The sequence below is a fragment of the Gossypium raimondii genome, chromosome 11, assembly GCF_025698545.1.
Source record: "Gossypium raimondii isolate GPD5lz chromosome 11, ASM2569854v1, whole genome shotgun sequence".
In the NCBI taxonomy this organism is placed as follows: domain Eukaryota; kingdom Viridiplantae; phylum Streptophyta; class Magnoliopsida; order Malvales; family Malvaceae; genus Gossypium; species Gossypium raimondii.
The window spans coordinates 35,756,197-35,769,295 of NC_068575.1; the positions used below are offsets into that span (position 1 = coordinate 35,756,197).

General features: G+C 32.4%; 1 long non-coding RNA gene across 6 annotated transcripts; it reads right to left on the bottom strand.

The window, feature by feature from the left end:
* Nucleotides 1-2,528: 2,528 nt before the first annotated feature.
* LOC105804084 (uncharacterized) lies at nucleotides 2,529-6,573 on the bottom strand. 6 transcript variants are annotated; one of them, XR_008190601.1, is made up of 7 exons: nucleotides 6,011-6,572; nucleotides 4,947-5,071; nucleotides 4,775-4,795; nucleotides 4,384-4,676; nucleotides 3,500-3,594; nucleotides 3,124-3,197; nucleotides 2,529-2,883 (listed from the first exon to the last, which is right to left on the bottom strand). It is a non-coding gene; the product is annotated as an uncharacterized LOC105804084 (long non-coding RNA). The 6 variants fall into 6 exon arrangements; XR_008190598.1 differs by having other exon boundaries at nucleotides 4,957-5,071; nucleotides 6,011-6,571; XR_008190599.1 differs by having other exon boundaries at nucleotides 4,384-4,509; nucleotides 4,957-5,071; nucleotides 6,011-6,569.
* Between the last annotated feature and the right edge of the window lie 6,526 nt (nucleotides 6,574-13,099).

Below are 13,099 nucleotides of genomic sequence, written 5' to 3' on the forward strand. Positions count from 1 at the left end.
AGGGAGACCTCGTTACTGTTGGATTGCCATTAACTAAACTGAGCAGGTTAAGGTTGATCTCTTGGAAGTCCATGCGGGGCAAAGGTCAAAATATCCCTTTTAATATTTCTTTTAACTTTCGATAAAAATCTTAAACCCTTATTAAAGTGTTTTACAGTTCTTCTCATTCACCCTGGAGCATCAAACTGTTGCAATTCTTGTTTTGGTTGACACCTCCAACAATGAATATTACCAGTAGACTTCTTTTCAATTTTTCCCTTTTGATTTTCTGATCTAATATTTGAGAATAAATCTTGAAATAGTCAAAATAAAACCCTCAATATTTCAAATTTTCTTTGGCCAAATCTTCACGGTTGATGGTTAGATAACCACATAACTCTAACCACAATCTCTTATCATCCCATGTAACTCTTAATCGATTAAATCTAAAGAAAATTACTCTAAACGTATCAAACAGACCCAAATAGGTTCAAAACTTTCTCTTCCGTGTTTTGAAAAGTAAAAAACAGAAAAAAAAAATCTCTTTGTTGCGAAAAAAACCGTAAAAAAAAAATCTGTCAGGTTAAAAAAATATGGATGGGAGTATGCTAATTATTTATAATTGATTCAAACTTTAAATCAAAATTTATCTAATTAATTATTATTTTAAATCTCTGAACTTATTAATTTTATTTCAGACGTGTTTATTTTATCTCGTTAAAAATAATTGTTGGGATAATTTTCGTTTTTAAAAATAAATTGATAAAAAAATTTGTTGGGATAATTTCTATGCAAATAAGATTTAAATACACTTGATATATCATACTTGTTGAAATATTTAAATTTTGATAGGGATAATTTTATAATTAAATTAAATTTAATAACTGTGTTGTCAGTTAAATACCATATATTTATAATTATTAAATTCTTTAATAACATAAAATTGATATTATTAGTTAATTATCATATATTTATAATTTTATAGTATTGTGTTATGAGATTAAATAATAATTTAATATTTATGATATTTGAATCAATATGATTAACTTATTATTTATGATATTTTATGCTAAATAAGTTAATCATATATTTTCATGACCCTAAGTTAAAATATATCATTAATAAGTGTATAAATAAAATGATTATGTGATTATATCAATATTTTCATATAGTTATTATGTATCAATTAATTAGTAATTTAGGGTTAAATTTAATATTATCAAATATATAAAATGTACCAAAATGATTAAAATATACATATTAAAATATAAATTCTAAAACTATTTCAATAAATATATTATATCAATTTTATATTACTATGTTATGAGTTATTGAATACATTTTATATATTTAATAATATTGAATTTAACCCTAAATTACTATTAACTTCTTCGTAAGAATTATATGAAAACATTGATATAATTTCATAATTATTCAATTTATATACTTATCAGTTAAAATTAAAGCTATTAAATAATAGTGTATAAAAAACTTGTGTATTCATCGATATCTTGAAATCTTTAGGTCTTGTAGTGTTGATATTTCAAATTAACACACAAGTATTTTGGAGAATGTGAATATCATAACCCTAATATATAACTTTTAATCTTAATTTCTAGTCAATCCATTATCACTTAGGAATTAGTTACTCGAGTGTCTACACATATTTTACTTATACTTTATTTAATAACTAAAGCACAACAAACATCAATCATATTAGATTACTTTTAATTTGAGCTAACATTTTATGATAGTAAATAATATAATGTAATTATTGTTTATATATATATATATATATATATATATAGTGTCTATATTCTCCAACAATCTCCTACTTGGACCATATATATATACTAATTACCTTATAATTACATGTCATTATATAATCTTATGAGGTCCAAACTTTGCTATCATATCCAAAAATGTAGTTTCACTACACCAAAACAGGCTTTTAGCGGCGCTTTGATAAGCGCCGCAAAAAACGCCGCTATTGAATGCGTCGCTAAAAGTCATGACCTTTAGCGGCACTTTCCCACAAACGCCGCTATAGACCATGACCTTTAGCGGCGCTTTTTCCACAAACGCCGCTAAAGACCAGGACCTTTAGCGGCGCTTTTCCCACAAACGCCGCTAAAGACCATGACCTTTAGCGGCACTTTTTCCACAAACGCCGCTAAAGACCAGGACCTTTAGCGGCACTTTTCCCACAAACGCCGCTAAAGACCATGACCTTTAATGGCGCTTTTTCCACAAACGCCGCTAAAGACCAGGACCTTCAGCGACGCTTTTCCCCACAAACGCCGCTATAGAACAAACTTTTAGCGACGCTTCCCGCAAAAACGCCGCTAAAAACATATCATGCAAAAAAATTATTTAAATCAAATAATATTTATTTTTATGATAATATTATATTATGTTTTATTTTTTAAATTTGATCTTTAAATATACTTTTAATGATAAATAAAAAAAATATTATTTAAATTAAATTTTCTATGAAAATGATAAAAGAAGGCAAATAAAGGAAGCTTAAATAATAATAAAAATTAATAAAAGTGAGAAAACGTAAATAATTAATAAAAATTAAAAATTGTAAACCTCGAAATTTTGGTAAAATCAACACCAATGCAATGCAAGCCATTGTTGAATCTAATACAAGTGAAGAAACTAAGATCCTAAGAAGAGAATCCTATTTTACTAACAGAAGTAAAATATCCATACTTTATCCAATATTTATATCGAAAAATCAGATCAAAAGATGCAATCTCTTTGCACACCATTTCAATTCCTAGTAAGGCCTTCGAAAGTAGTTGATGAAAGCCGGCATACACATCCGATCAATCAGCTTTCAGTTTCAGAATTTCCTTGGCGGTCCTTAAACGAAAATAGGGCATAGGGCATGTGTTCCTACATAAGCATGGAAAAATCCAACTCAGTTCAAAGACAAATAACTAGATATCGTGTTTCAAACGAATGAATGTGCATGTGAGAGTATCTCCAATATGTACTTCTGCTTTTGTCATATATTTAGGTAGATAGACAACAGATTTTACATCCCAACTACTGCCCTGAGTACTAGAGTTTAATCACAAAAAAATCAAAATAAAACATGAACTACAAGGATAAAAAATTGTTCCATGGACTTACTTGCTCAAAACAAAGACTTAAGCCTCTGCTATAGAAGTTGATATAAAGAATACATAAACATGCCACAATCAAACCTGTACATAGAGAAAATTGTTTAGGGGGAACAATTCAAATTCTAACACAAAAGGCATATGACACCACGAAACTAGCAGTGCAAATTAATAATTGAATTCACCAAATATTTGGAACCAATTGCAATAAATATTTAGTATATAATCTAATATATATATACACGTAGGCAAACCTCTGTCTGTTAGAGTATTTTGAAGTATTTTGAATAATCTAATATATATATAATCTAATATATATATACATGTAGGCAAACCAATTGCAATAAATAGTTAGTATATAATCTAGTATATAACCAAAAGCAAACCTCTGTCTGTTAGAGTATTTTGAAGAATTTTGAGCAGACTCCTCACACAGGGGGTTTGAAAGAGTGGAATCAGCTCCATCAGATGTAGATTGGACCTACACAAGTAGGCAACCATCATGAGACATTTGACTATAAACAAAGTACAGTACATTTAAGAACAATCAAGAGCTGGAACCAATAGATTATGACATTTAGATGACACGTTATTTCAAATTCAGAACTTGAATGTTTAGAAGAAACCAGCAAGATGCTCGCATGAATATATCCAGAGATTGTATGGTTAGGGTTTACATAGTAAGAAAAAAGGAAGGGAAAATGTGTTTGGAAATCATAAAAGTTAAACTGCTAACTGTGTTGACTATGCACATTATACCAAATAGAACATTTTACAATCCGTTAAGCTGAGTTATAAGAAGCTAGTGAAAAGAAAGGTAGTAGCAGCCAGCCATAGAAGACCCTCTTATTTTCTTTTAGCCTCTTATTTTTTCTATTTTAATTATCAGTCCCTGCTTTTTTATTACATGGGGGGTTTTATATTCTACTTTAAATTTTTTTTTACCCTGGCACGGTAATACTGGCAGTATGGGAAAGAAGGGAAGTTAGTTTTCTGCAATTAAAAAAATTTTCTTTGCTGCTCATAGCAATTTAGTGTGACGTTGTTTTATCCCTAAATTATACATAGTAGCATTTTTTTTCGTTTAATTAATAAAATTAATAAAATTCAAATATAAACTTATTAGATTGTCTTAAATTAATAAAATTAATTTGTGATTTTCAAGAAAAAAACATTTTTTTAGGATAAGGAAAAAAATTATAAATATAAAAAATCTAAAATAATAAAAATAAATAAATTAAGTTCCGAATTTGGAAAGGGAAGGCTTTACCTTGGCCTGCGGCTTCTAAGAGAACATTCACAGGTTCCTCACCAGTCCACCACCTATCGAAATCAACCACAAGTCGTGCGGTCCCTAAATTTTCTGGCAGTATGGGAAAGAAGGGAAGTTGGTTTTCTGCAATTGAAAAAATTTTCTTTGCTGCTCATAGCAATTTGGTGTGACGTTGTTTTATCCCTAAATTTGCTGCTCATAGCAATTCGATTCATACTTTAAACTTTACTATGTATATTTGTAAAGTTGATAATCACATTCATTCATACTTTGCTGCTCATAGCAAGCACCTGCTACAAGACACTTTAATGAGGAATAAATCAAGGAAAATATAACAAAGGTATCCATTTACGATTCTTCTAAATCAATAACTTTAATAGCAACTTACTTGTTCAGTTCCTTGTCAAACCTGAAAATAAGGAAAGGCATCAGCTATCCATCTCATTTTCATTAATCATGATTCATGATTTAAAAAGCCAAAGCATATGCAACATGATTACAGGTAAGAAATGGGCATATAGATGTGTTGCAGTACAATTAGAAGTAATATTGCTGCGTACAAGGGCTAACCATAAATGAGCCTCTCAATCAACTGCTTAGCACATGCATAGGACCACCTCTGCTTCTCAATTGAACCAAAAATGCAGGGGGAAGTATCTTCCTTAAGAACATAGTAGGCAGGATCCTATATCACATAAATCAGAGAATGAACATATTAATAACATCTATAAATATGGGAGGGGAAAAGGAACAATAACGCTAAAGGAAACTTAAAAATTTAAAGGAGAAAAAAACAAAAAAAAGCATAATAAATCATTCTCAGCATCACCACAGATTTAGCCATACACATAAAATACGTCTAAAAAGCAGATTGCTTGATAAACAAAAGTCTTTTAAAAAATGGCATAGTTTGAACCCTTCAGCCTCATGAAGCAAACAAATTAATAAAAGAGCTTTTCCAAAAGTCTCCTTTTTTTTATATAAAAAAAGGTCTCTTACTTCAGTACAAGCACAACTAAAACCAAAATAAGATAGCTTCTTATAGTTGGTGTTATAAACATGACTGACAAAGAAAGAAAATAAATGATAGTCAACAAAATTTAAAAACTTGAGAAGAACATATCAATAATCATTGCAGGAATAAAGATCTCGCAAGGCTTGACACTGCTTACGCATAAAGGGGCTGACCAGCAAATAAAATTGGCATAACTTGTTATAAACGACTCATAGGTACAACTTGATAGACTAAGTAAGACCTCATTAACCATTCAACTATCAAAGTAAGCTGCTATTACATTGAACCAAACAACCACATAAACTCCCACCAACGAGCCTCCATTTTTTTAGGAGGGCGTTGACCAATGTCTGCTGATCATCCAATTTCAAGATTCATTCATTTAAAATAGCTTGACATTTCAGCTCAACACCAACTCCAAATTTTTTTTTCCTACTAAAATATTAAACATATAAATAAAAAATAAACATTGAATCTTTCACATAAAAGACCACCGAAAGATCTATACAAAACCATACATGTTACCCTGTTAAAAGCAAAGCATAGATGTAAAATCCTTTTTCAAGAGATACTCAATTAAGTTATTAAAAAAGGAAAGTGAAAGGTTACCTGACGGAGAGGAGAATCTTTAGGAAGAAAGCTTCCAATAGTTTTTCCATACACTTCACAAGTAGAGAAGTGAATCAGACGCTTGTTGTTCTCTGAACAGTACTTCACCTATCAAACCACAAAAGTTCACAACATTGATTTCAACTTCGATCTCAAAAAGCTAGTAACAATCAAATCCCCCTCATTCACATCGACATCAATCTAACTAAAAGAGAAATAAAATATGACAAACAGTCCCTTCTGCTTCTTGTAACGGAATGGATGACGGAACACGACGCAAGCTAAGGGCGCACCGCGACCTGGGTCATGGATAACATCGGTGACGACGCCTTTGAGGTAGTCGTTTCGTTCACCGAAGTCGAGGCTGCGAAAATGGGCGGGACCAACAGAGATGCAGAGGGCTGTCGATTTGGGGAAATTGGGGGCAAAAAATAAAGGAGAAATGGTTTGGGAAAAATAAAACGGGGAAAAAAGAAGAAAGATTTCGGGTGGGATTTCATTTGAAATTTTGGGGAAAAGAAGGGGGAAAAAGGAGGGATTTTATAAAAACGGCGCCAGCGGAATTTTTTTTGCGGCGTTAATGCTTATATTTTCTTTATTTTATTCTGAACAAAACGATACTGTTTTGGGTTTAGGGTTTTGTTATACTAAAAATTTTTTATTTTGTTTTTTTATAATTTAATTTTTTATAAAATAAAAAAAATCAAGTACTCTCAAAATAATATTATATATTTTAATAAGAAAACAAATGATAAAATGACTGTAATTAATTATTAAGTTAGAATTATCCAAATTAAATAATTACCTATATATCCATATCATTTTATCTCATTTTATTTTCAGTATTTTTTCATATAATTTGGTCCTATCCAAATTAAATAATTAACTATATATCCATATCAAATATATCAAATGGTTTAGATTAAATATTTTTAAATATAAAAGTATTAATTGATTGTATAAAATTGTATCATTGAACAAATTTCAAATAAACCTTAAACCCTAAATTAGCCATTCAATATACATAAAGTCTATCTATTATATATCTCTTAAATAATATAAACTATACTCATAATTTTAATATATTAAATTTACTATTATCTCTTTTACAATTATATAAGAACATATTTAATATATAAATTAAAAAAACTAATTAATCTAAACCCTAACCCGACCCTTGAATCCCTAAATCATAAACCCTAAATCCCTAACTCTTAACCCTTAACTCTTAACACTTAAACCTTAAATCCCTACCCTTAATCCATAATCCATAATCCCTAAATCCATATATAATTATTTGATCACGACGAAGGCAAGACAAAACACAAAAAACTAAATTGGATAAAAAACTAAACCGAGCACTAAAAATCTTGAACCAGGATGGGATAAGATGGGGATATCCTTGGATATAGCTTATATCGATTTTGAAGAACCAAATTAATATTATCTCTTTTACAATTATATAAGAAATTAATTAATATATATATTAGAAAATACTAGTTAATCTAAACCCTAAACCCTAAACCTAAACCCTAAAACCTTAAACCCATAAACCTTTAACACATAACCTTTAAACCTTAAACCCCAACTTTTAAACCATAAACCATAAACCATAAACCGTAACCCCTAAACCCATAATCCATAAACCTTAAAATGGTAACATCTAAATCTTAAACTCTAAACCATATACCCTAAACCAAAAACCTTAAACTATAGTGATAATTAATTCAATATTTTAAAATTAATACTATCTTTTTTACGATTATATAAGAAATTATTTAATATATAAATTAAAAAATTAGTATTGTATCCAAAAAACTTTAAAATTATTTTAAATAATAGTATTTTAATTTTTCCATTTTTAACAAACATTTTAAATTATTTTAAATCCCTGAGCATTAGCGGCGCTTTTTAGAAAACGCCGCAAAAAATAGAACATTTGCGGCGCTTTATAAAAAACGCCGCTAAAAGCCCTGAGCATTAGCGGCGCTTTTAACAAAAATGCCGCTAAAGCACTGAGCATTAGCGGCGCTTCTCCAAAAACGCCGCTAAAGCACTGAGCATTAGCGGCGCTTTCTCAAAAACGCCACTAAAGCCCTGAGCATTAGCGGCGCTTCTCCAAAAACGCCGCTAAAGCCCTGAGCATTAGCGGCGCTTTACCAAAAACGCCGCTAAAGCCCTAAGCATTAGCGGCGCTTTCTCAAAAACGCCGCTAAAACCCTGAAAGCTCACAAAACGACGTCGTCGGCAAAGGTTTTTTGCGGCGCTTTCTGGAAAACACCGCTAATGCTTGTTTTTAGCGGCGTTTTCCATAAATCGCCACTAATACTCGATCTTTAGCGGCGTTTTCCAAAAAGCGCCGCTAATGCTCGATCTTTAGCGGCGTTTTTTATACAAACGCCGCTAAAAACGCCGCTAAAAACCTGTTTTGGTGTAGTGTTTGAACAATCTCATCAATTAGTTATGTTAGCATAGAACCAAAGCAACTTTTATTACATATATCGTAACTAAATCCATCCTTAATCATTTACATTAACACAACCAAATGACATAGATTAGGTGCAAATGTGTAACATGGAAATTATACGCAGTGTGATCTAAACATGTCTATTTCCAACCTTAAACCTTAGTGAGATCAAATCTTACCAAAATCAGAGTGTGAATAAACCAAATAAACCTTATTTTAGTAGAAAATGACCTTAAAATATGTGTAACCTCCCCAACCCGGCCTAGACGTTATGGTCGGATCATGAAAGTTACATTAGCCACCGGAATGGCTCAGTAAATGTAACGCCTAAAAAATTTAAATTTTGATTTGTTAATTTTGTTAGAAGTTAAGTGATCTGCTAAGGTGGTTAAGTGTTTTGGGTTATGTGTTTGAGTCCTTACGAAAGCATTTTTTTTGCAAAATCTTTATGTGATTGATTAGCTAGTAGTAGTTGGGTTAAACTGAATTTTAATATAGCTATTAGATAAGGATTAGATTATTTGAGTTTTTTTTTTATATAAAATGGACCTGAAAGCCACTACCTCTCATTAACAAGAATCAACGACTACAAACTCATGGATATCCCAAGGATACTCCATGTTAAAAGAAAGGGTACAACGTTTATTTAATGCAAGCTTACAAAGGCAATCCGCTACTCTATTACTCGCACAATTGATCCATTTAATCTTAAAATTGGTGAAGGATTCCAACAAATCGAAGATCTCCTTCAACCGATAGTTGAAAATAGAGATATCATCCCGATGATTCTTTTAGTGATTCACTAAGCTCGCACAATTGGACTAAAAAATTACCCTCGTGATATTTTTGTTAAGCGCCCACTTGATCCCTTCCCTCAAAGCCTCCACCTTTGCCCACTCCACATTTATCCAAGTCTCCCTATACATCACACAACCACCTAGAACAAACCCATCATAGTCTCGAGCAATGACCTTAAGGCCCACCAAATTATCATTAATAGCCGCATCAACATTAATCTTGACAAAAGCACAAGGGGGCTTGTTCCACTTTTAGGGCCTAGGGGTCTTGGAGATTAAAGGCGTATTCGTGAGGTTAAAAATCTTGAAATCATCCCCTAATGACCTAGCCCATTCCCACACAATTTAAGCATCTTCTTCCTTACCCTGAAACATGGCACTATTGCGGCTATTCCAGATGTTCCATAAAACTGTGATAAGGTTCTCATAAGCCTTTAAGTCCAACAGATGGGTAACATCCTCTAACCAATCAATACACCTCACATAGTCATTATCAAGTAAGTGGCCGTCAAATCCACCAAAAAAGAGAACCGCACGGGACTTAGTGCAATTTCTTAAAGTGTGGATGGTATATTCTTCCCACATCCCGCACTGAATGCATACTCGACTAAATCCCTGAATAACCAAAGCAACTCTGACATTGGTCAGGAGTAAATCATGACCGACCCTCCATGTGAAAACAAAAATTTTAGGGAGAGCCCGGAGCTTCCAAATAGTGCGCTAAAAGAGACGATACGGACCACATCCTACCTTATTAAAGATAAGCCATGAGTAACCCAATTTTGAAGAGTAGCATCCGGACTTATTGTGAAACCAAACAATTCTATCTGGTGGCCCATTCTAAACAATTAGAAAAGCACAAATTTGTTCACTCAATACGTTGCCATAAAGCTCGTCCTCTCGGTCTCTATCCCACTAAAAGGAATTGGGCATCCACAACTTGCTCACCAGCCCATCCCTATTGCCATTGAAAGAGGCCCTCAAATAGTTTCCATCAAGACCCTCAAAACCCCATCTATTAAGCCCAAATCTTTCATTTATGCCATGACCAATTTGCCACCCGAAGCTACTCTCAAGAGCTTTAACAGCATGCAGGATACTCGTCCAAGAATAAAAAGGTTTATCTACCATTTTTGAGTGGAACACATCACCATTCGGGAAGTACTTTAAGCTAAGAACATGATAACATAAAGTGTTCTTGTGATTAATGAGCCGCCACACTTATCTTCCGAGGAGCGCTATGTTGAAAAGCCTAAGGTCCCTGAATCCAAGCCCGCCCATGCCTTTTGGTTTATATAAGGAATCCCATGCCATCATCGTCCATCCTCGATCTTTGTTTTCATTCGCCCACCAAAAGCTCCTCATTCTCGAGAGCATCTCATCAAGTGTGCCATTGGGAACAAGAAAAATTGAAAGAGCATAAGTAGGTAAAGACTGTAAAATAGATTTGATAAAAACGTCATTACTGTTAGTGTATGCCCAAAGATCAATCATGAGATGGTTGTAATAACATACTTGATTTGTCATGTTTATTAATATAAGGCGTTACCATTATTATTTCAGTTTCTTTTCTGTGTGTATAAATAAATTATTTTATAATAATGTCATGAGAATAATATGATTATTCTTAAAAGGTCCTTAGTCAAGTATTATTATTGGATAGGACAACGATAACACATTAAGACTAACATGTAGTTGATTGATGATAAAGAGTTGTCATTGATATGGAGTGTCAGAATCGATGCATGAATATGTGTGTTAGAGAACAACATATTGGGTTGATCCGTTATGAGTATGTTTATTGGATTATTATGTAATTGTCAGGACTTGAGATCATCATAATCCCAACATCGTGAGTTGTATATTTTGATACGATCAAACGCATGCAAAGAATCGGTTGTTCTATAAAGGCTGATGTTAGATATACCACAATCTATGTAGAGGGATATGGTTGATCGATATAGGATAAGTCCCTCCTACATAATAGGAGTAATATATTAGGCCACTTGATTGAGTGAAACTAGAAATGCATGGCCATGCTCAAGTAAGCTGATATGAGATGTCATACTTATTTGTATATCATAGTCTACTTAAGATATCAAGGAACATGGAATGGACTATACAAGTGTGACTATTCCATGACTTGTGTTCAATCCAGAGATAAAGGACTTAAGGATTAATGCATGAAAAGATTAATCATAAAAATGTTATGTCGAATCATGATTTCTTGTGACATAGGTAGCAATGATGCATTGCTAGGTGCCACTCATTGTTTGTAACATTGGAATCGTTCTAACATTACTGCTAATGTTACAAGAACCTACAGGGTCACACCCTATAGTTGAAATGAACGGAATAAAACGTAATTGGTATTGTGTTTGGTTGTCATATGAATTAAATTAATTATAGAATTAATTTAATTGGGTAATCAAATATCGAACACATTATATGTACAAGGTTGTTGTACACATAATGAGAATATGATTTTGGTTCGTATATAAAAAAATAATTAGATATAAAATCCCGTTTTCTTTGCTTGGTGAGTCTAGCAGCCGACAAAGCAAAGCCTTCTCCAAAATTGTTTGGGGATTCCTTCCGTTCATAGTCAACTGGGTGGATTACGTAGATGTCGGAGTCATCAAAGATTGTGGCTTGGTTCGATAGTAGATCAGATTACTTATTGTTGAGGCGTCGCTGTCTACTCAGAATCACCATTCGATAATTTCAAAACCCTTTTTCACCTCAATTCGTTCCTCACACATGAATACATGGTTAGGATCGCTGGGTGTTATATTTTTCCGCTGCACCGTAGAGGTGCCAGTGATCCAACAATTACCACCATAGGATAAAAACCTTTTTGACCAGCTTTTTATCCTAATGGAAAATCGATCAATGATGTGTTGAGAAGCCTTCATTTTTTTCTTACCAATGATTAAAGGCAAACCCAAGTAATTATCCGTGGCTTCGAGAACCCACATACCCAAGACACCACTTAGCTGCAATATTTGATTCCTCGAGGTATTAGGCTAAAATAGGTGATGGACTTAGACGGATTAACCTTTTGACCCGAAATCATCTTAAAGTATTGTATGATATCTTTGATAGTCTCAATCTCCTATTTTTTATTCCTCACAAATAAGAGAGCATCATCAACGAAAAAAGGTTATTAATACGGGTTCCATTTTGACTTGCCCAAATACCCCAAAGATTATTTGAGTTGATTGGGTTCTTGGGGGTAGTTTTTATTTTATTTTACTTTATCTTTTTATCTTTTATTTTAAAATTTAAAAAATAAATATTTCCAAGATTCCCTTCCCATTACTCACGTTCTCAATTTTTTTCCCACTTTCTCATCCATTTGCTTCACATCTGTTCCAGTGAAGAAATTGCACAAAAAAATTATTCTTTCTTTCTCCTTTATTCTACTTGAAAACTCCTTTACTTTCTTATTTATGGTTTATTGGGTTCTTTAATTTTGGTGATAGATTTGTTTGCTACTCCGTTTCGTGTAAGTACTATTTTTTTATTATTTAGTATTTCTTTCTTCTTTCGTTATGGAGGTGTTCGTTTCCTTATCTTTTGTTCAAGATAGGGTGTGTGTGTAATGTGTTATTTCGTATTAATCATTTGAGGTCTTCTATGTGACATTCATGAGATGATTTATCCTCTGACAAATTAAGTTCTTTACTGTTCGGCTATTTCGTTGGGGGTAAGTCATTTAATGTTGTGTTGGAATTTCAATTGGCATAGTGTGGTCATTTTGTTGTCGATTTTACGATTAGATTTGGTTAAGGAACGTGTTAATTGATTCTTGTTTTCTATTAA